The 23,019-nt window shown below is 44.2% G+C and overlaps 1 non-coding gene across 1 annotated transcript; it reads left to right on the forward strand.

Moving 5' to 3' along the window:
- The first annotated feature begins 21,857 nt into the window (after nt 1-21,857).
- On the forward strand, nt 21,858-21,932 carry Trnas-uga. The gene has a single exon. It is a non-coding gene; the product is annotated as a tRNA-Ser (tRNA).
- The last annotated feature ends 1,087 nt before the right edge of the window (nt 21,933-23,019 follow it).

Genomic DNA, 23,019 nt, shown 5'->3' on the forward strand with positions numbered 1-23,019 from the left:
GCCCCGAGTCGGAAGTTAATTTCACACGCAGTTTCGAACTCGCAGTGAAGACTCGATTTACGAGAAGTATAACAGTGAGCGCAACGCACGACGCGGACACTTACAGCTATCAACGCCCTGCAGCTGCCAAACGTTCAACATGGACGTTACAAAATGGTTCAAATGGCTCTGAGCACTATGGGACTTAACTGCTGTGGTCATCAGTCCCCTAGAACTTAGAACTACTTAGACCTAACTAACCTAAGGACATCACACACATCCATGCCCGAGGCAGGATTCGAACCTGCGACCGTAGCGGTCACGCGGTTCCAGACTGTAGCGCCTAGAACCGCACAGCCACTCCGGCTGGCATGGGCGTTACACTACTGACATAATGTGTAAAGTGGCTTTCCGCAAAAGGTAACTTTTCTGAATGGCACTTGTGGATAAGAAACGATATGTCTCGAGTTGTTCGTGCGAAACATTTTCTACGGCATCAGATACACTGGAATACACTCAAGATACAAGCAGAGTCTGTGTTTGATTTCGTAGGTTCACGAGACAGACAAACAATCTGATCAGTTCCGTGGTCTTTGGCTTTCGAAAAGCTTTCTTTCCAGAAATTCTGCGCCGTCTATTGCTTCGCTTCCACGTGGGTTTGTAAGTCGGAAACGAGGTAGAGGTGTTAGAACTCAACGTCTCGTACACAGTATGGTCAATGTAGATTAGACTCTCGACCATCTGGGAAAAGAGATTGCTTTGACCCTATCAAAGAATTGTCCGAACATTCGTTCTTAATTCTTCAGGAGAGCAGATAAAAAGCTGAATCACGTTTGTGTAGAGTAGATCAGAGGCCTTCTCTTCTTAAACGAAGTTGCCTTAACCACTTTACCAAGTTCTTCACTGCTGTCAGCCAACACGTAAATCGCTGCGCTGAGTACAGAATAATTCACAGACAGAAGTGTATTGGGGGTTGCTCTAAAGTCATGTACAACAGAACCAAACTGTTTATAATTTACACTGATCGACGGTAAAATTTGAGTACGGTGAAGGAGGCATGCAACAAAGTTGAAAAAGGGATAAAGTGTACTACACGCTTAGTTGTATACGAATTGTTAGCGTTTCACTGCAACCGCAGAAAGCAGGTATGAGTAATGCCATACACATTGTGAATATAAGCTAAGACACAGCGGGTTCCTATCTAGAAATGGCATTTGAATGTTGGTCGGTTGTAAGAAGGTCTACCAGCACGTGTCGGAATCCGACAGCAAAGGCTTCGTGGAGTATGAAGACGGAAGCTCAGCGACATTGCAGTGCGAGACGGTCCAGAGCCCACGGCTGTCGTCCGAGTACTAAGTCGATGGACTCAAGAGGACCACACTCAACGCCTGCTGGAATTCGTCCGCTCCCTGCGAATAGCGCCCGAGGGGATGTATAAATTGTTCGTTCCGCTGCGAGTAATCGTCATGTGCCTTGAGTCATGAAGTGAATCTGTTTGCAGTAAACCAAGTATCGATGCGGTCAGTGCAACAACGTCTGCAGCCCTACAGTCGCTCAGTGCAGCAACCACTGCGGTGAATTCCCTTGGTGGAGCAAAAGATAAAGTGCTGCGCCCAACGGAGGGTACAGGAATGTCACCACATCATCCTTCCAGAGGAGTCACCGTTCTGTGTACTGCATGATGGTGGACGCATCAGTGCGCTGAAGCTCAGAAGGAGGACGTACGTTGTTGTATTGCATTCGTCGTCGTTACGAGGTCCAAGCTCCGTATGTTGGGCCACTGAGTACTCAAAACGATCACCTCTGGTTCGTACATCTCGTTATGAGGACAGCAGCCGTTACATTGCTGTCGTGTTAAGCCCGATGATCGTGCCCTATTTTCAAGGTCTCTTCGACAGTAAATGTCCGTACAGATCCAGAGGGTATTCGTCTGTTGTCCTGGCAAGAATGATCTCCAAGACTTTTCACCTATTGAAAACATATGATCATAGCATTGCACCATTCCGCAGCCAGTACCATTGACGGCTTATGGCACACAATTGTGGCACAGAATTGAAGCCGCACGGAATGACGTGCGCTTAGCCGTCGTCCGAACTCTGTTCTACTCGTTACCTAGCCAGGTTTGAGTCCTGGTTGCTGCCTGAGGAGGAATGTACTACAGTTCGAAACAGCAGGTCAATTTTTTTCGCCGTAATTTTCTTCAGGCGTGGCAAATATTTATATCATCCAATTACTGTCGAACAAAAGTAACATTCGACCACAAAAATACCACAGTTCGGTTGGAAAGAAAACTAATGCCAATGTTTCTGTAAATAACGTCGCTGAAAAGTGCTTGTTCTTTGTTTCGTGGAGCCCTTGTCTACGCGAAGTAAGATCATAATTATTATTTGAGAAGAAAAACCTACGCAGTACATTCTGTACATTTTTTAGTAATAGACTAAGTGTTCCAAACAATGAAGGCCGCAGCTATGTAGATGAAAGGGTACCCTAAATTATTTTGAGATGAGGAACCAATAGTCGAGAAAGACTCTTACTCGACAATCCGAAACACCCGGATATCCGGCCATAGTGACAATCAGTTTGATGACGCAACTATGATCGAGAAGGCATAAGAAGTTCCCTGACAACTCGCTGCACTGTTGCCAACTTTCAGCGGGCGCAGCCCCGAGTCCTCCCGCGGTCAGAAAAATCGTACCGAATCCTCCCAAGCCCGCAAGGGTCTGCAAAACGATGGCACCGAATCCTCCCGTTTGAAGCAGGCAGCAGTTCTAAATGTTATGAATACTCCAAGCAGGCAAAGGAAAGTATATGAAGTTACAGTGGAAGATGTAAAAATTTTACGCGTGTATTGTGAGTATGTTTAAAAGTTTTGTGTTTTATTTATTGAGATAAAGTCCAGCGGGCACAGCGCCAGCTCAAGGGCACGCGCAAAGCGTGCGTAAGTGAATCAATATTTTTTGTTTAAAACATGGGAGAGGTGGGGGAAGGAGGTAAGGAACATGGAAGAGATAATTATATTACTGTCTATAATACAACACACAATGTGTCAGTTTGGGAGGATTCGATCCTGTTACCTGCTTACCTACCTGGTTTCGGGAGGATTCGGGGCTGCGCCCCTTTCAGCTGCGAAGTTGTAACCTCTGCAGGCGAAAACGGTAGCTGTTCATGACAGTAGCATATGAACATTCGATTAGCTTCGCGGTTTTCGAGATACTCGAGAGTGATATCGCAGATAGCCGTGATAGCTTGCTGTGTATGTCCTTATATTTATTGACGATTTGAATAAATGTGTTATTAGTCATCAGTTTTTACAAAATTAGGAAAAATGCAAGGAACATTAACTTTCAACTTCACAGTTTTTGCCCCACAATGATCTGTATTACAACACTTAACTATACTCGCTGTCTAAACTGATGTTATTGTCTTCATGGGGTATCTTTCGACTCCAGAAATATAACCCATCTGAAAATTATTTATGTCTGTGGTTCTCGAAACTGTTGTACGAGAATCGATAAAAGAAAGGGTTCTATATATTAAAAATCACTCTTTATTAAAAATCTCACCAAGAATTAAAGCTCTTATATCAACAGTGGCTTCTTAAACGTCTTTCTAACTAACTCAAGAAACAAAGAAAATTACGACAAAAATTTCAGAAACATGTTTTTATATCAACTAATGATCGATTAATTAAACTAAAAAGAAAAAATTCAACAATTACTTTCGATTAAAAAATGACAGTGGGAACATGAACGAAACAATTAAGCACTTATTTTCATTCCTCACAGTCAGAACAGACTTTTTTGTCAATGGGATGCATTTTCTACACGTATTTCGGCGTTTAGAATATGGTATTCTTAAGGCATGGCCAGTGTGTGGCATCGTGACACGTTTGACCTTTTGGCTGACTCGGTCCCACTTCGACTTGTACTGCAGAGTCGTCCAACCTGCTACCATTCCAATCTCCAAGACCCTGGAAAATTTTTTGGAATTTAGTTTCCTGTCTTTGATGTTTGCTTTGATCAATGCCATGCCGAGTTGTTATAAAATCTCAATGCATCATCTGGTTATTCTTATTTATAGCGCCTTTTTCCTTAAAAATGGCCTGATTGCCTTACTATTTCTTGGTGAACACTCTTTTTCCACGTTTTCATTGTCCTCTATTTCACTGCCAGTTTCATGATCAAATACTTCTCTTTCATTGTCACTAAACTCTGCGGCATCTTGCAAAGAATCTGGTGTATCCAATTGGTCAGCAATATTGTTTAGCTACCAATAGCTCCAAAATTTGATCGTCATACAAAAGTCACTCCATAGTCCATTCTGCTAAAAAAAAAAAAAAAAAAAAAAAAAAAAAAAAAAAAAAAAAGTGAGGAAAAATAAGAAGAGTAACGTTAATAGCTTTGTGGGGTAGATTTCGACATCAACTGGAACGTACCTAGAGAAATAATGGTCGCTGGTTAGCTCGCACTTGCAAAATGCAAAAGCATGGGCTTCGTAAGATTACACAGAAGCGGAGTGGCAACTTTACAAAAGGAACGGAATTATAAACAAAAGAATGAGAAGTGGGGTAAGAAATTACACCGCGAATGTAGTTAAGGATGACAGTCAGTAAAGAAATTCTGAGAAAAATTATTCTGTCTGTGGGATCTGGTTTCTAGAGATGTCAAAGTAAAGATCTAATCATGAGACGACACAGTTTTAAAAACTGCATTAGGAACATGAAGCATGGATAGTAAAGTACCCAGTTGTTTATTCAGACGGAATGTGGATTCATACATATTTCGCTGTGAATAAATGCTCGCAACGTGGTAATGAGTAAGCATTACCGTCAAACATAGGTGCCAGTCAGTGTTTAACTCTTTTGCTGTGCAATGCACAGGCATGCAGAATCGCAGAGAGTAGCAGCGTTCAGACTATAAACATACTGTCTCTCCTTGTTCCTCGAGCGTTCTTGTCTAGATCTTCAGTTCGTGTTGATTGAAGAGTGCGTTTAGGTACGTATTTGCAAGCGACTTGTTTAAGCTCGAAGTTGGAAAGATTACTTTAGATAAAACGATGCGTAATCCAGAGACTCTGCTTTTCGCTAACTTCCTGGCACATGAACATAGTGCACCAGACTGGCACTCGAAGGGGGAACCTCGGCCTTTCTGGGCAATTTCGGCACAGAACACAACTGCAAACTGGTCCCGAAGCTTTAGAAAAGCCCACAACGTTTCAAAATTAATAACTCATTCTGTAAACTGTCATATTCACCAATTAGTCTTGGCGCCCGACATAAGTATGGCAGGAAGAGGAGACCCTATCACAGAAAGTGAAAGCAGTTGGTGTTATTGACGCTGACTGGTTGCATGCAGCAACTATACACTCTCGTCACAGAGCCAAACAGGGTTATGAAAGAGTTTAAATATAGTAAACTAACGGTAAAAAATCTCAAAACCAAAAAACAATCAATGTAGGGTAATGAAATTTCGGGAATACTAGTACATTTGTCTAGGTAACATATTTGTGTGATTAACATTGCAAGACCACAGGCTATTGTTAGCGCGAGATACGACATCGCAAATGTGAAATGCTGGTACATTAATAACCGACGAGAATGATGAATGCAAGTTTGCAAACGTGCATGCTGTGTGTCGGATGACGGTTTGTGGCGTGCACTTCCATGGTAAAAAGTCGAATCACCAGCTGAACGTACAAATTTGGAGCCAGTGTGCGCAGGATAACCACAAGAGTGTGTATGAAGTTGGATAAAAGAAGGGGTCCAAGCATCAGAAACCAAAACAAAATTCTTAAATACACACAAAAACATTGCGAGGGAAGCTTTGTGCCCTCTGCGACACAATGGAGACAGCAAACATGCCTCTAGAAGAGCGCGCGGCTGCCCGTGACTCAGGCAACGTGGAACTCTAGTGAGGACACTCACGCCTTAAGTCACACAAATAGTTCCCAAGGGAACATCCATCCTCCAAACGTGGCTATAACTAAACACACGGCTCCACTCAGCTATTTGTTACAGAGTTTTTGAAGATGGTATCCGAAGACAGTGCCTCTGGATTCATGACAGTCGCCGCCAAGAAAGATCGGAAGTGAATATTTTAGAAGTGACGTTAGTCAGTGTTCATTGGATCGAGGTCTTTATCAGAGTGCAAAGACACCTAAGTGCAAGTGAATATTGATCTCTGTTGCCACGCACAATCTCCATACTCCAGTTACGCCTTACAAAAGCTCTTTCAATAAATCATCGTAAATTTGTAACACGGAGACTTTTCGAAGGCATACAACGTACGTGACGAAATCCCAACGGTTCTCCAGTTCAGTCCCCACCATAACTAAAGTCGATTAAGGCAGATCTGGAAGGGCTGAAATGTCCCTGATGGATCTAATATTCACCTGTCGTTCAATAACTACTCCGTGTTCTAAATCACTGAGCTCTACTGAGCGATCCATTCTGCTCTTACTGCTTTCCTATATAACAATACCAGAGAAGGAAAGTTGCTACTCGCCATATAGCGGAGATGCTGAGTCGCGATATGCACAGTAAAAAGATTCACACACTCATAGCTTTCGGTCATTAAGCCTTTGTCAGCAGTAGACACACATACACACACTCACGCAAACGCAACTTGCACACACGTCTACAGTCTCAGAGAGCTGAAGTATTTTATTGTGCCTATCGCGACTCAGCATCTCCGCTATATGGTGAGTAGCAACTTTCCTTCTCTGGTATTGATAAATTCCATCCTGGATTTTCCTTTGTTTGCTTTCCCATATGGTTATAAAGTACTCTTTGCCTTCTTTCATATTGGCCGGTCCTTCCCTCGTGACATCTACTGGTCAACTGTGAGTTCCTTATGGTTGCTTGGATAGTTTTTTTTATCAAATAGTGTTTTTTAAGCAACGGCGTCGCCGCGGCAGTAACACGGGATCACTGAAGTTGCGCCGTTGTCGGGCTTGGCTAGCACGTGGATGGGTGACCACGAGCGCTGTTGGCAGCGGGATGCACTGTCAGGCAAACTGAGGAGTAGTAAAGGCTCTGGTCACGAAAACTGACAACGAGCGGGAGAGCGGTGTGCCGACCACTTCCCTCTGTATCCTTCGGTGACGCCTACACGATGGCACGGCGGTCGGTCAGTGCCCGTGGGTTTCCCGTTTGGACGGGGAGAGAGAGAGGGAGAGAGAGAAGGAGAGAGAGAGAGAGTATTTTTGAAGGAATGATACTGGAAGTCTCGTAAAAGGCTGAATACGTAATACTTGGTCACATAAGAGAATGCCTTGAGGTCTTGTATGTGAGTAATATGACCCAACCTGTTTCTTCCTGTCCGCTCACTTACTATCCCGTCCTCCTGCGTGGTCTACAGTTTCGTAATGGACGCAAGGGAACTAATGCGACGTTCGAATAGTGACAACTTGTTATGTTTCATTGTTTCGAAAGGTCACCAGTTTGCTATATACACCAAACAGTACAGTTGGGGATATTGAAGGACGTTTGTGGAGGAGGACCAAAGAGAATACGTCCCTCAAAAAGGACAGCCGAGGAAGCTAAATGAAAGACGAAGGCGGCCGGAGTGGCGGTGCGGTTCTAGGCGCTACAGTCTGGAGCCGAGCGACCGCTACGGTCGCAGGTTCGAATCCTGCCTCGGGCATGGATGTGTGTGCTGTCCTTAGGTTAGTTAGGTTTAATTAGTTCTAAGTTCTAGGCGACTGATGACCTCAGAAGTTAAGTCGCACAGTGCTCAGAGCCATTTGAAAGACAAAGGCCAGTCTTGAGGAGATTAGCCGGACCACTGACAGGTTCTTAACTCTGTTGAGTCAGTGATTAACGGTTTTACTCGTATTTACTTTCTTTATTTTGAAATTCTTTTCCATCCCGGCATATTCCCAACTTTCTTTTACTAAAATTACAATTTTTGTTTGTTTTTGCTGTATTGGTTTGCAATATGAGTTACGTATTTGTTCGCTCCTACCACATCACTTTGCAAATTTTTTCTTATATCTAGCTTATATCTATTTTTTGGCGTTTAGTGTGTGTATTTGTTATGTTTAGTTTTTGTATGTTCACATATTGTTCTGTTTACGTTTGTTTCGTTTCGTTTATTTATTAGTGTGACATTACTTTTCTTGGTACTGTTCCGCTGCATTTTCCATGATTTTATATGGAGTGTCATTACGTGGTGATGTTACAAACTTTCGTGATGATGGAGAAGGGTAAATGTATCTACTTGAGGTAAGACATCTTGGTCTGGAAACGGTTAAGTCGAAAGTTATAAGCAAATATCGTTCTAATACATCTGATAGTGGAATACATATACCGGTACTATTATTCTAAGCCGGTACTGTAGGCAGTTTTCAGAGATGGTAGTGTGGACTGAAACAAGAGAAAAATGTTTAGTACAGATGGTCTCTAAACTGCATACCTAAAGAGGAGTGAGCACTTTCATATTCGATAGCGCGAAACACATTTCCTCCATAGAACAACTGATCATAGCTCTTAAGCTATGCACTGCAGAGCCCGTGTTTAGAAGACTCCATGCTGTAACCTCTGAACATACAATCACAGAAACAACAGTACTGGTACATCTATTCCACTGTGCCAGGTATCAGAACGATTAATCTGTTATAGATTGTTTAAGAAAATATTGCCTTAGCATTTTATCTAAGAAATTAAAAGCTGCAGTTTACATTTCTCTAGGAAACACATTTGTGTTAAGCATGTGAAAATAAACACATATTATTATAAATAGGGAAGCCACCGAATATTAATGAAAGTTTCTGTATTGCGAAAGTCAAATTATCTCTTTCTTTCTGTACCTCTTCTCCTTGTTCTTCTTCTTCTTCGTCCCCTTTTCCTTCTTCTTTTTTTATACATCATGGATTAGGCATTGGGCCAGTGCCGTCTTCACAAATTTCCAGTTCATCTTCCATCACGTCTCCTCTCTGCCGGTTTGAAGATAAGCTAGTTTGGGACGTCGTTTAGTGCACATTCTTTGTAATTGCTTGCACCAGGTGTTGCGGTGTTGGATTATTCTGCTTACAGTTGGCTCTACTTTTAGTTCTTGTGGCACTCTTTCGTTTTTCATACGATCTGTTCTTGACTATACCTTCCGTTGTTCTTAGAAATTTCATTTGTGCATGTTGTATTTTACCTAATGTCCTCTTTGTAGGTACTCAGCATTCACTGTCATGAAGAAATGCTGGAAGTGCCATAGATTCATAAAATGCTACTCTCGTTTCTTGTCTGACTTTATTTGTAAGTACATTATGAATGTTGCACTTATATTTCCAAACCTAGAGAAATTCACAACTAGATTTCTATTACCATAGTGACTAATTATGATAACAAATATAACTGAACGACGACGCTTGTTCTAAAATTACATAATTCGCAATTACTTTGGATCGGACCATGTCATAGCACCAGATAGCCATCACGTTAGACTTGGTTTTAGAACTCACTATATCGTATTGCTTACAAAGGTAATTCAGTTTGTTCAGTGCACGTTGTAAGTTGTCTTCTTTTTCTTGCAATATCAGGACATCATTAGCATTTATCATGGAGTCTTTTGAAATTTTAGTACCTTTTTGTACATGTTTCCCATCATTTAGGATAATGTAATTACCACACATATTAAAAACATGTTGTGATATTCGGCATCCTTGTTGTCCTCGTTTTTGTACTGAAATTTTTATGCTCTCGTGTTATCTGTGTTTCTTATAATTTTTATTCTTTATACAGGATTCTTATCACCTTTACTAATTATGTAACATAGGGTGTTTCAAAAAGGAGTTTACATCTTTAATAATTCATATAAATTTATTGAAAGAAGATACAGAGCTGGGTTTAGTCTTATTTTGTAGGGAAACATGTCAAGTTTACTACCTTAAAGTAAAGGTGTTATATGTGACTTCCGTTGGTTATCCTACACACATCCTATCGGAAGTCAATTCTTTCCCAAACTCGCTGCAGCATTGCAGGTGTAATTTGCTCAGTGGCGGCGTAAGTTCTTGCTGTGAGTTCAGGTAAAGAAGCCGACACAGGAGGTACAAACACGATGTCCTCGATGAACCCCATTTGAAAGAATCTTATGGTGTCAGGTGTGGGGGACGTGGGAGCCATGCAATCGGCGCATCGCGGCCAATCCATTGACCTTTAAAGTGGTTACTGAGAAAATTTCGGACGTCAGCTGGGTAGTGGGTTGGTGCACCATCTCGCATGACGTAAAAATTTCCTTTTTCTCATCCTCATCGAAACGCACTCCGGGTCGACTTTGTAGGGCTGTTGACTCTCTCAACGACGTCGTCAGATGTTCTTGGACGACCCCACGATTTCCTATGTCTCACCGAACACCCTGTTTCTACGAAACATTTATACGATTCATAAATTGTCGGCGTACTAGGAAGATCTTGAGAGTACTTGTTACGGAAATTACGCTGAACTGTTGTCGCCGACTTGGGTTCTTCAAACCGAAACAGGCAGCTAGGACGCTCAGGTCGACCTTTAATGCAACTGCCGATAGCGCTCCTTACGGTGCGATTCGGCACTAGCGAACTACGCGAGTCAAAACTCGATATATTTCCCTACGAATCTACACTACGATCACCTCTGTAGGTATTACGAATTAATCTATACGAATTTTGATGGGTGTGAAGTCCTTTTTAAAACAGCCTGTATTAAGTTGTCGGGTTTGCTTCAGAGAGAATGAATACGTGGAAATGGTGTGATGTTTTAGTTTCGCTGCAATCACCTCCTGGCTTCGCCAAACGATGGCGGAAGTGACAGTCATTGAAAATTCGCGTCATTTGGACGGACTCGACCGGCTGGAAACCGAGAGCTTAGTTCATCTCGCACAGAAAGCAACGATGGAAACTGAAATAAAAGAATGTTTTTCCATTCCTGACACGTGTTATTACTGAACTTGACTCGTGGTTTGTTTAGCAGCCTCTGTCGTGTACATAAATTAGACGCTAAAGGCTTCGGCTGGCACCCCGTACGCCGCAGATGAGCAGAGGTAAAGGCGTGAAGTGGCGTGGCGTGGCGCGGCGTGGCGCGGTGCGGGCAACAGCGGCGGCCGAGTCCGCGTGTAAGTGCGCACGCGGCGGCGGCGGGTCGCGGAACTAATTAGAGGCGAGGCCGGCTCCGGCTGGCGGCGGGCGGCCCCTGGCGCAGCGGCCACCTCGTTAGGCGCCGGCTCGGCGCACAGTCCGGAGGGGGCGCGCCGGGCTGTCCGCACACAGCGGCCGGCGTGCGGGAACCACTACTGCTAGTGCTGCTCTGTTTGATTCTGACAACCACGAAGGAAGTAGTACCACCGGCCGGTGTGGCCGTGCGGTTCTGGGCGCTTCAGTCTGGAACCGCGTGACCGCTACGGTCGCAGGTTCGAATCCTGCCTCGGGCATGGATGTGTGTGATGTCCTTAGGTTAGTTAGGTTTAAGTATTTCTAAGTTCTAGGGGACTGATGACCATAGATGTTACGTCCCATAGTGCTCAGAGCCATTTGAACCATTTTTTGAAGTAGTACCGTGGGATTAGTTCACTGCTTGGGTGTTAAGTGTTCAAATGGCTCTGAGCACTATGGGATTTAACATTTGAGGTCATCAGTCCCTCTAGCGGTTCTAGGCGCTCAGTCCGGAACCGCGCGACTGCTACGGTCGCAGGTTCGAATCCTGCCTCGGGCACGGATGGGTGTGATGTCCTTAGGTTAGTTAGGTTTAAGTAGTTCTAAGTTGTAGGCGACTGATGACCACAGATGTTAAGTCCCATAGTGCTCAGAGCCATTTGAACCATTTTTTTTCATCAGTCCCCTAGAACTTAGAACTACTTAAACCTAACTAACCTAAGGACATCACAAACATCCGTGCCCGAGGCTGGATCCGAACCTGCGACCGTAGCGGTCGCGCGGTGTTAAGTGTTCGACACTCCTTTTGTGTTAGCAAGACCGGCCACAGAACCCGTTGGTGACATATCGTTTGAACTCGGCGAGGTTCCTGGTGGAGACGTGGACGTCCGTCGTGTCTCGCTAGGGCACTGACACGCATCTTTCAGATGACAATGTCCCCTCTGCACAGGGTCGTGGATTCGACAGACTCGGGATGTGGGTGGACGGCTGTGAAGGTGTAGAATGAAGTCTGGCAGGGGCAGTTGTCGAATAACAGCGCGCACGTAGTAACTTCTTCTGTGTCGTTGTGTAAATCAAGTTTACACACTCACTTATCATCCATCTGCGCCGTATGTAGGTTACACTTGCGTATCACGCCACAACAATCACATTAACAAACTCTAAACAGTGCCACAATTTAAGTAATAAAGCGTATTTTACCGTGATCAGCGGGATCTAAACCCGAAACGCAAACACTCACCTCCGCTGTTCCTTTCCGACTGCCGCTTCGTTACATTGACACAGGACAGGAAAGTGCTTCCTTGTGTTCTGTGCCAATCAGAACACTAAGTTACGTACATGTTGCCTTCTCAGGTCGACCAATGGACGTTTTGTCGTATGGCTGATGTAATACCGCGTCACTAGGGACGCTACACAGGATGCTCTGTGCCTACAGTTTATTTACCCTCTCTCACTGAACCGTGATTTATTTTCAAAGAATATTCTTAAGAATTTATTTTATTTACTAGCGATTCATCAAGAACATTAACACATTTAATCACACTATGTAAGCATGGAAGTAGTTGCCAGGGAGTAGCTGATGAAATCATAACCAAATTCCTATTAACAAATGGGACTTTTATTCACTTTAATAGCGCCTAAAAGCATTTTTTAAAAGAAACATTTAAAATTATAATCAGAAAGCACCCTCTAAATATCAAAGTTACAATTTATTCAGAGGCAGAAAGAAACAAGTTTTGACTGTATGAGCTTTCGGGCAGAGAACCTTACCGCTCCCTTTTGACACGGCCGTAGTTACGAGCGCTCACAAAAGCCTCTGAAAGACTACACTGGTGCAAATCTGCAACACACCAGATAACTTTAAACTAAGAGTTTTAACAGTTTACACCAGCACACAAACTATGTATCCGCGTAAGAGAGATGGAAATGGTACAAAACACTAACAATTAAAATATAACCTTGCCACCGAAGGTGCAACTTGATTTTAACTTCTAAGAAAAGTCTTATATTGAAAGGGTGGCAACTTTATATACTAAAATGATCATTTAAATAAAAGCCCATGAAATGCAATCTTATATAAAAATTCTACAAGGATGGCCAAACAATAGTTAAGATGCTCTACAATACACAGATACCGCCTCTCAAGATCATAGGCAATAATATCAAAGTTTCCAAAGATCAAAACATATTTCAGGTATTAGACCGTTACACTCCAAGCAATAAATTCGTTAACACCGAATCCGACAAAGATGAGAGAGGCAGCTATTAGCGTATGGCAGATTGACAGGGGGATTACTGAACAACCCCAACCGCAGATTGCTCTAACCCTCCCCAACTCCACAAGGGAAAAACGGACCACCCAATTTATAAACAACCACCTTCCCGCGGGTGGGAAAACGGAGAAGAGCGGTGGGACGACCCCAAAGCAAGACGGCTGGTGACCTCAACAAGAAAACAAGTAGAATTTAACAAGAGTAAATCAAACAACATATCACCAATCACTTAACTTCTAATAAACTGCGATATCTCGAGAAGACCTGGCACAACACCCCCAACGCTCTCCCGAACCGTCCGCTGGCAGCCGCTTCAACGGACGCAGGAAGGCGCGCCGATCTCCCGTCTCACGGCGTCGCAGCTCACACCGGCCAGACTGATGTCGTGGGTTGACTCCTGTTGCTCTCGTGTCGACCGCGAAGTCACTACCCCTCGCTATACGCCGCGGCCCACTGGACTCACGTGGCGACCTGACATGCGCCGACGCTCAAGACGGACAAGTCATCTTGTGTCTCAGTGCGCGACCGACCTACCGATCGATCCAACCGCCAATGACCATTGCCTGAGCAAACTCGAGCAGACTGGCGGCCTAACGCGCAGACTCAGATGCAAGAACTAAGTCCCGACCGGGCGACCACCCGCTGAGTTCTCTTACTGGCGGAAAGACTCTCATTTTGCCGGAATTAAAGGTTGATCCGAACGACAGACATAATAGCACTCCGAACCACAGACAGACACTACCTGCCTAACAAATGCGGACGAGAGACAGACTAGCAAGCTGGGGACGAGAGACTGCCCGACTGGCGAGCTCATAGCGCCCCTTTCCCACCAGAGGGAGACACCAAATCTGCGATTGCCACAGCGGCGCCACCGCCAGAAACGGAGGGCGAGTGCTTCGCACTACGCGCTGCAGCACGCTCTTCAAAACAGCAATTTATACCACGGCTCACTCACAATCTAGTGGTAACATACTGCCCAACATTGCGTAATTTTAGGTATCACTCATCGAATACTCCCTCTTAACGTGACCACTATAAGGGCCAAAACAGTGAGGACATCAGTCCCTTGATAACGCTGTTGTCCATCTTGAGTTAGAGACTTAGTCACAAGTCGAATCAAATTGTACTAGTATATATGAAAGGTAAAATCGTGTGAGTAAGAGCAGAGATGAAAAATAATGGTACGGGAGATGAATCTGTACAAGACGGTCGGGTATGCAGAACAAACAGTATGAAAGGGATCCCTTGGGCTGAACCTGTGGAGAGAGACACCTCCCCCATGTCTCGACAACGTGATGCAGGGGTAAGGCAGCAATCCAACAAATAAGTCCTTTCAGCTGGGCAGAGAGGAGACGTGTGTAGTGGTCACTAGTAGGACCGATAACGCTGACCAGGGGTGAGAGAAGTAACCAGGACTGCTTGTGGGTGGGTGTGGTTGAGGGTCCCATGGTTCTCAGCATGCGGAGGGAAGAGTTAAGTGGAAACACAAAAACTTATTCAGCTGTTGTATCGTCGCTCCCTAGTACACTCAGGGGATACCTGCTAATATCACGTTGGATCTCGTTTTCCTTGGCGCAGTGCATCAACTCGCCATGGTGTGGACTCAAAAAGCGGTTGGAAGTCCCCTGCAGAAATTTTGCGCCATTACTGCCAAAATGTTGCCATTGAAGGATTTTGTACAAGAACAGACCTATCGATTATGTGCCATAAATGTTAGAAGGGATTCACATTGTTCAGACTGGGTGGCACTATCTTTCGCTCAAATTGTCCAGAATGTTCTTCACACTAATTGCGAACAACTGTGGCCTGGTGACAAAGAGCATTGCCAGCCATAAAAATTCTATCGTTTTTTGGGAACATAAAATGGCTGCAGATGGTCTCAGGTAGCCAAACGTAACCATTGCCACTAAATGATCATTTTAGTTGGACCAGAGGAGCCAGTCCATTCCACGTAAACACAGCCGACACGACTATGGAGCCACCAGCAGCTTGCACAGTGCCTTGTTGACAGCTTGGGTCCACAGCTTCGTGGGATGTATGCCACACTCGAACCCTGCTGTCAGCTCCTACCAACCAAACTCGAGACTCTTCTGACCAGGCTATCGTTTTCCAATTGTGTAGGGTCCAGCTGATGTGGTCATGAGCCCAGGAAAGGCACTGCAGATGATGTCGTGCTGTTAACAAAGGCGTTCACGTCAGTTGTCTGCTGCATAGCACATTACGCCTACATTTCGCTGCACTGTCCTAACGTACATCCCAAATTGATTTCGACTGTTATTTCACGCAGTGTTGCCTGTCTGTTAGCACTAACAATTCCACGCAGACGCCGTTGCTCTCCATCATCAAGCGCAGGCCGTCAGCCACTATGTTGTCTGTGGTGAGCGGTAATGCCTGAAATTTGGTATTTTCGTCGCACTCTTGAGACTGTGCATCTTGGAATATTGAATTTCCGAAATGAAATCTCCCATTTATCTAGCTCCAGTACCATTCCGCATTCGAAATCTGTTGTTCCCATCCTGTGGTCATAGTCACGCACGTAATCTTTTCAAATGAAACAGCTGAGTGTAAATGACAGCGCCACCAATGCATTGCTCCTTTGTACATCGTGTGTGCGATACTACGGCATCTGTATACCGCTATCCCATCACCTCTGACACCTCACTGTATAAACAAAGAGGAATTGTAAACGTCTCGTCTTCCCTCTAGTGCTATGTGAAGGCGAACTCCTAAAAATTAAAACTGAGTGTTGTAGAAAAAGTACCAATAGCGTCTAACGACAGAGATAAAGAGGAATGACCGGGGCTGGTGGAGAAGCAGCTGAACTCGAGAACTACCCCCGTCCCTCGGTCCCATCTTGACCCAGCATGTGGCGGAAGGCATCCCACCCACAGTAGTCGGGTTGTTTTCACGTGAGAGCAATGGCACGCAGTCAGTCAATCCCATGGGACATGTAGCATCAGCCCCCACCCGCCGTTTCCAAACCTTCACCCCCTCCACTATGACGCCAGTCGCCTCCACCACGATTCAACTTGAGGCAGCTTGCTTTTCTGTGATTGCACTGTGATTTTGTTTGTTCTTATTTGTTATGGTTGGCAGAATTATGGTTTTCTTTTTTGTGTGTTCTGTGACATATAATGCTGAACAACGTCAGAAGCAAGTCAAATGTTATGAACAGACGCTTTCGACATCGCTCTTTTCGGCAGGCGATTGCTGTACGAGGCTAGTCGAGAGAAATCGAACATAAAGTCTTTTCCTGAACACACACTTACTTCTTAAGAATTATAATACATACAGCTATGAGGTTTGTATCAAATGGTAGATTATTTTACAAAGCTTTTTATGGATACCCTTTCAAATATGTATGCCACTTTTTGGAAATGTTAGTTATTGTGGACAAACTTCTATACGAGCTCTAACAGCATCTGCTTTCTTCCCTCACCCTTTTGCTAGATTAATTTCGAGGTGATGCTGTCACAATGGCGTCTGTGCATCAGAAAGCGCAGTGTGTTGTGCAGTTTCGTGAAAGACGATCGCCAATGACATTTCCAAAGTACGTAGGGCTGGGATTCGCCAGTTATGAAGAGTGTGAAAGAATGGTAAGACTGGTAGTGTTAGCGACAGGGCAAGAAGCGGGAGACCCGGTGCCAGCCACGACACCGTTGACAGCCTGCGGGCAGGATGTCAGTGCAGTTCACGGAACTCAACTTGTCATGTTTCCACACACACACACACTGTTTCAACAACACGGGGCACCGTCGCGCTGGGGGTTATTCACATGCCAAATCTTGGATTAAACCTCTCCGGCGTAGACGGTCCAACTTCATGGCCTCTACGTTTATCACATATTACCCCTCATGATTTTCGTCATGTGGTTACGTTTAGGATAAGTATTCGGTTGCCCAGTTTCTGATATCCTAACTGTTACGGGACGAATACGACATGCTGTAGAGAGGGAGACGGAAGGAGTGATGACAAATACGTGGAGAGAGATTCACATCGCCTAGACGTTGTACGGAAACAAACGGAGCATATGACGCAGTGTACCAATAAAAGACGTAACGAGTTAAGCTACCATTTGTAACAAAACGCACTTCTAGATCTCACATAGTTCTATAGAAATAAATTTTTGTAATCAGGGAAAGATTTTATAGCACCTTGTAGTTGCACGTAACGTGGATATTGCCAGAATTAGAAACTTAATGGTAGCCCACTGTTCTCCTTTAACGAGAACTGCTACTGCTTTGACTACATATTGGCAAGGCAATGTACAAGTAGGCAGAGGAAAGTGGAAAAAATATCGAAGATGAAAAAACTGGGATAAATTCTGTGTGGATATTCGGAACACCAAACTTATTTTCTGAGGATGCAATATCTCGTCCTGTTTGTGATCAGATTGCAGAAAGTAACTCCTGACACATATCAAAATGTAATCACCCTTAAGGAAACAAGTAATTTTCAAGGCGGTCGCACATAGTTATTTCGTGTTCTGCGCAAGCTGGGCCCTCACTCTGTACATTTCTCTGGTCGTAAGATGTTGATGAAGGGAGAATATGTAACTGTGTGGCTATTCATAAAAGGTAATAACAGCTTAATTATAAACGTAGCGATCTGTTCGTAGAGAAGAAAACAAACAGGTCATCGCTTGCCTGTTGACGTCCAAATGAGAGGAACATTTAACTCAAAGCATGTAGTGTTATATATCTCTACCAGAGTTATCGTTTGAATTAGATGAAAATATGATTTATACTTAAAATTTTGTTCACGTAGTATGTTTACCTAATTTCACTATAAAAAAAGTTTCCCACATGTTGGAAATTTGTTAAATCGGCAGGAAATACATTTTCGTAACCTTTCCGTATATCATCACAGAATTTCTCTGCCGCAAATAAAAATAAAATAAAACAGAGCGGTTCTTCCAGAACCCGCTAGTAGCAGTTTCATCTTTGTACATTGAACAATCTGAGAGTTTAAGGGAGCGTAATGAAACGATAGATCTACATCTACATCTACATAGATACTTCGCAGGCCACCGTACGGCGCGTGGCGGAGGCTATCCTGTACCTCTACTAGTCATTTCCTTTCTTGTTCCACTCGTAAACAGAGCCTCCGTATGAACCAGAATGTCTCGAATGTTATCTTCGTCTTTCGTACGTGCAGTGTATTTTGGCGGCAATAGAACCGTTCAGAAGCCAGCTTCAAATGCCGGTTCTCTACATTTTCTCGATAGTGTTTCTCGAAAAGAACGTCGCTTTCCATCCAGATATTGTCATTTTGATTCCCGAAGCGTCTCTGTAGCACTTGCGTATTGTTCGAGTCTATCTGTAACAAATCTAGCAGCCCGACTCTGAATTGGTTCGATGTCTTCCTTCAATCCGATCTGCTACGGATCCCAAACACTCCAGCAGTACTCAAGCATAGGTCGCACCTGCGTCCTATATGCGGTCTCCTTTACAGGTGAACCACACTTTCCTAAAATTCTCCCAATGAATCGAAGTCGACCATTCGGCTTCCCTACCACAGTTCTCACGTGGTCGTTCCATTTCATATCACTCTGCAACTTTGCGCTCAGATATTTAAAAGACTTGATTGTGTCTATCAGGACACTAGTAATACAGGGTTGTTCTTCCTACTCAACAGAATACATTTTTCATCATTTATAACTAGCTGACATCCATCACATATACTAGAAATTTTGTCTTTAGTTGTCTTCCATCTTTCTAGAGTCACTCGACACCTCACCGTACACCACAGCATCATCAACAAACAACTGGAGATTGCTGTCCACCCTGTCCACCAGATCATTTATGTATATACAGAATAGCAGCAGTCCAATCACACTTCCCTGAGGCATTCCTTATGATATCCTTGTCCCTGATGAACCTCTGCCGTCGAGGAAAATATACTGGGTTCTATTACTTAAGAATTCTTCGAGCCACTCACGTATCTGTGAACTTATTCCATGTGCTCGCACCTTCGTTACCGGCCTGCAATGGAGCTCCGTGTCAAATGCTTTCCGGATATCTAGAAATACAGGATCTGCCCTTCATGCACACTTCGCAGTATATCAGGTGAGAAAAGGGCAAGCCAAATTTCGCAAGAGCAATGCCTTCTCAAACAATGCTGATACGTGGACATCTTTTTCGTCTCAAGAAACTTTATTATATTCGAGCTGAGAAATGTTCAAGGATTCTGCAGCAAACCGAACTTAGGGATATTGGTCTGAAATTTTGCAGGTCCGTTCTTTTGCCCTTCTTATGTACTGCAGTCACCTGCTCTTTTTTCCAGTCGCTTGTGCTGGGCGGGAGATTCACGATAAATGAAATCTAGGTAAGGTGCCAATGTATTGCAGTACTCTTTGTAAAATCGAATTGGGAATCCATCCGGACTTGGTGACGTTGATGACTATGTCGTCCATACGGGATTCTATCCGATGGTCAGATGGTGGTACGTTCGTACGAGTCTTCTGTTTGAACCATTTCCTGAACGTGAAATTTAAAACTTCGGCTTTAGTTTTGCTATCTTCAAATGCCACATTAGGCTGGTCAACAAGGGAAGGAATGGCAGCCATAGAAACGCTTCGCGATTTTACGTAACACCAGAATTTTCTTGGGTTCTCTGGCAATCTTCTGCTAAAGTGTGACAGTGACTGTGAGATTACTAATGCTTTCCTCGCCACAGTGTCAAGATTTGGCTTGTACAAGGTCCAGTAGGAAATGGAACTAACCCTACTCGTCCTCAAATAATTCCAAAACAAACATTCGTCCCCTAAAATAAATTCATTTCGAAGAAATATCAAGCTTACTCTCTCCTCGTGTCTGTTTTTTCAGCCACGATGACCGTTTTCATCGTCTCCTATAGTTCAGTGCAGCGCCGGTAGAGGAAACAAGCATAATTCACATTTTTAGCAGCAGAGGCCAGAAAGCTGGCTCGTTGTGCGAACTTTGTGGTGCGTCCAACCACATGTGACTGTTCCCATTCGCAATGACGAGCGCTAAGTTAAACGCTTCTAAATGCACAGTAACTACCGCTGGTATGTTTGACCAGCTCACCTGTGTGTGATTTTAGATTGTTTCCGACGCTCGTTTAGACAAATGCTGTGTTGATATCAAAACCCTTGGCAAAAGTGCGATAACAGATAGTTAAAATACGGATAAAGACACATTTAACCGACGAAAAAAAAATTAAGCACCCAGAAGACTTCGTCAGATTTCAATGTACCTTTGTGCGTGTACACTCCACTGGCGTGTACGTAAATGTTTACAGTTGTGATTCTCAGTGACAGGTACGACGTCTACCAGATTGCATTGTGCATTTCGTGTTTAGTGTTGTTACCAGGCTTGGTAGGGTATATAAGAGGTCTGAACAGCTTCATAATTGGGTAATCATTGTGAAGGGCAGGAGAGGCCGCGCATTCGCACCAAGCATATGGGAACACTTTCACAGCTGCCATTTGCCATCCGAGAAAACGTAATGGACTCCCTGCAACGTTCTTTTCCATCCCACACCACTGACTGCAGACTATCAGCAGACAGACTAGAGAATTACCATATATTTTGGCTGCCGTTAACACCTCAATAGAAACGACTGGTGGATGGTGTCGCATTGTGTTCAGTGATCAATCACGGATGACCTGCATGACTATCGTTAGCGAGCATGGCGGCAACCTGGAGGTAAGTCCACTTCTTGTAATGTTTTGGGGACTGGAAGCGATGTAACACCTGGCGTTATGGAGTGGCTTTAGATCACTGCTGGTAGTGACAGCGAAATGGTACGTCACAAACCCACTCGCTCTCACGCGTTACCTACTATGCAGCAGTACCGAGGAGCCATTCATCAACAGGATGCACTACACATGTCACGTGTCTCTATGACATGTCTGCGTGATCCTGGGTTTCGTAGCCAGCAAGATTCAACAGAACACGTGTGCGACCGTCTTGCACGTCAGCCCCGGCCTTGTGCCAGTATCCTGGAAGAGAGCGTGCAGAAAGACGTAGCCGGCAGATACGCAGTCGGCAGGGGACCCGTGGGGGTTGTGGGCAGGCGCTGCAGGGAAAGTACTGAGGACTGGAGGGGAAGTAAACTGATGACTGCCCTCGTATCTTTCCTAAATGTTAAGTGAAGTCCCTCCATTCCCGCACATCCACGGTGACCGTTCAAAATGATCTACTTTCACCTCTGTTTTGGTTAGTATCTAGAAAGAATTCCACTAAAACTGCAACAAAAGCAGCGATATATTTTCGCCTGGTTTCTTTCTGACTTTCAGAGAAGCGTCGTGACTGGAGAATTCTGAATAAAACCTACTTTTCTCGACATTTTAAAATCTGCTTTTCTGTCAAAAGTAGCGGAGTTTACACAATACCACCTCACGCAGTTGTGCAGTTGTACAGGAGTGCTAGTTCTGCAAGGTTCGCAGGAAAGCCTCTGTAAAGTTTGGAAGGTAGGAGACGAGGTACTGGCAGAAGTAAAGCTGTGAGGACGGGGCGTGAGTCTTGCTTGGGTAGCTCAGTTGGTAGAGCACTTGCCCGTGAAAGGCAAAGGTCCCGAGTTCGAGTCTCGGTCCGGCACATAGTTTTAATCTGCCAGTTTCACATCAGCGCACACTCCACTGCAGAGTGAAAGTCTCATTACTGAAACAGTTGTTTATTAAATGAGGAACTGAGGAAATGTAAGATCAATAGCTTATCAAAAAGCGCATCTTCGGCACAAAAACAAACATGTAATTTCTTCACATATTTTGTTCCAAAACCCACAGCATTTGTCATTTCACCAGCTATCGATGTTCCTTAAAGATTACATTCCTTCATCGAAAAAAAATTTAGTTAGTGAAATAACACAGCAGATAACGAATTTTTACGTAACTATATGGCAAAATACTCTCCTCTTTAGCATTTGCCAAAATCTCATTTTGATACCTCAAACTGCTGGCGCACACGCGGTCGCAAATGTGTGTGCTACATCAGACCAATTTTTTCGAGGTTAGTGAAAGGTAGAGGCCTCCAACCCAGTGTAAAGAAATATCATGTTAGATAAATTTCATACGCAGCAACGTATTACGTAATGAGACCCAAACGCAAAATCATAGTGACCCCTAATTTTCACTGCAAAATTTTTTCGAATTTCGAAAAATGGTTCAAATGGCTCTGAGCACTAAAGGGGCTTAACATCTGAGGGCATCAGTCCCCTAGAACTCAGAACTACTTAAACCTAACTAACCTAAGGACATCACACACATCCATGCTCAAGGCAGGATTCGAACCTGCGACCGTAGCAGTCGCGCGGTTCCGGACTGAAGCGCCTAGAACCGCTCGGCCATTGCGGCCGGCGAGTTTCGAGTAGGGGCATTCTTAAATGCAGGTATCACAATAACTATATCCATTAATGAAATCATTGGCACTTCATCATGAAGCTGACATACAAAGCTGCAACTAATGCGAAAGTTCTCTAAAACCGTTTGAGAAAGATGATATGGCGGGAACCTCGGTTCTGTCCTCGCCGACCAACCAAAAGCAGGCAAACATTTTGGCCTCCCCTGCCGACAAAATAAACAAACTCGCCCAGTGCTTTAGACGAAATTTGGTCATTGGGCATCGGCCTCTGCATCCAACTCAGACTCTGTGAAATACCAGCTGCAGCACTCGTGAGCCGGATTTCT

The sequence above is a fragment of the Schistocerca americana genome, chromosome 7 (assembly GCF_021461395.2).
Source record: "Schistocerca americana isolate TAMUIC-IGC-003095 chromosome 7, iqSchAmer2.1, whole genome shotgun sequence".
Taxonomy (NCBI): Eukaryota; Metazoa; Arthropoda; class Insecta; order Orthoptera; family Acrididae; genus Schistocerca; species Schistocerca americana.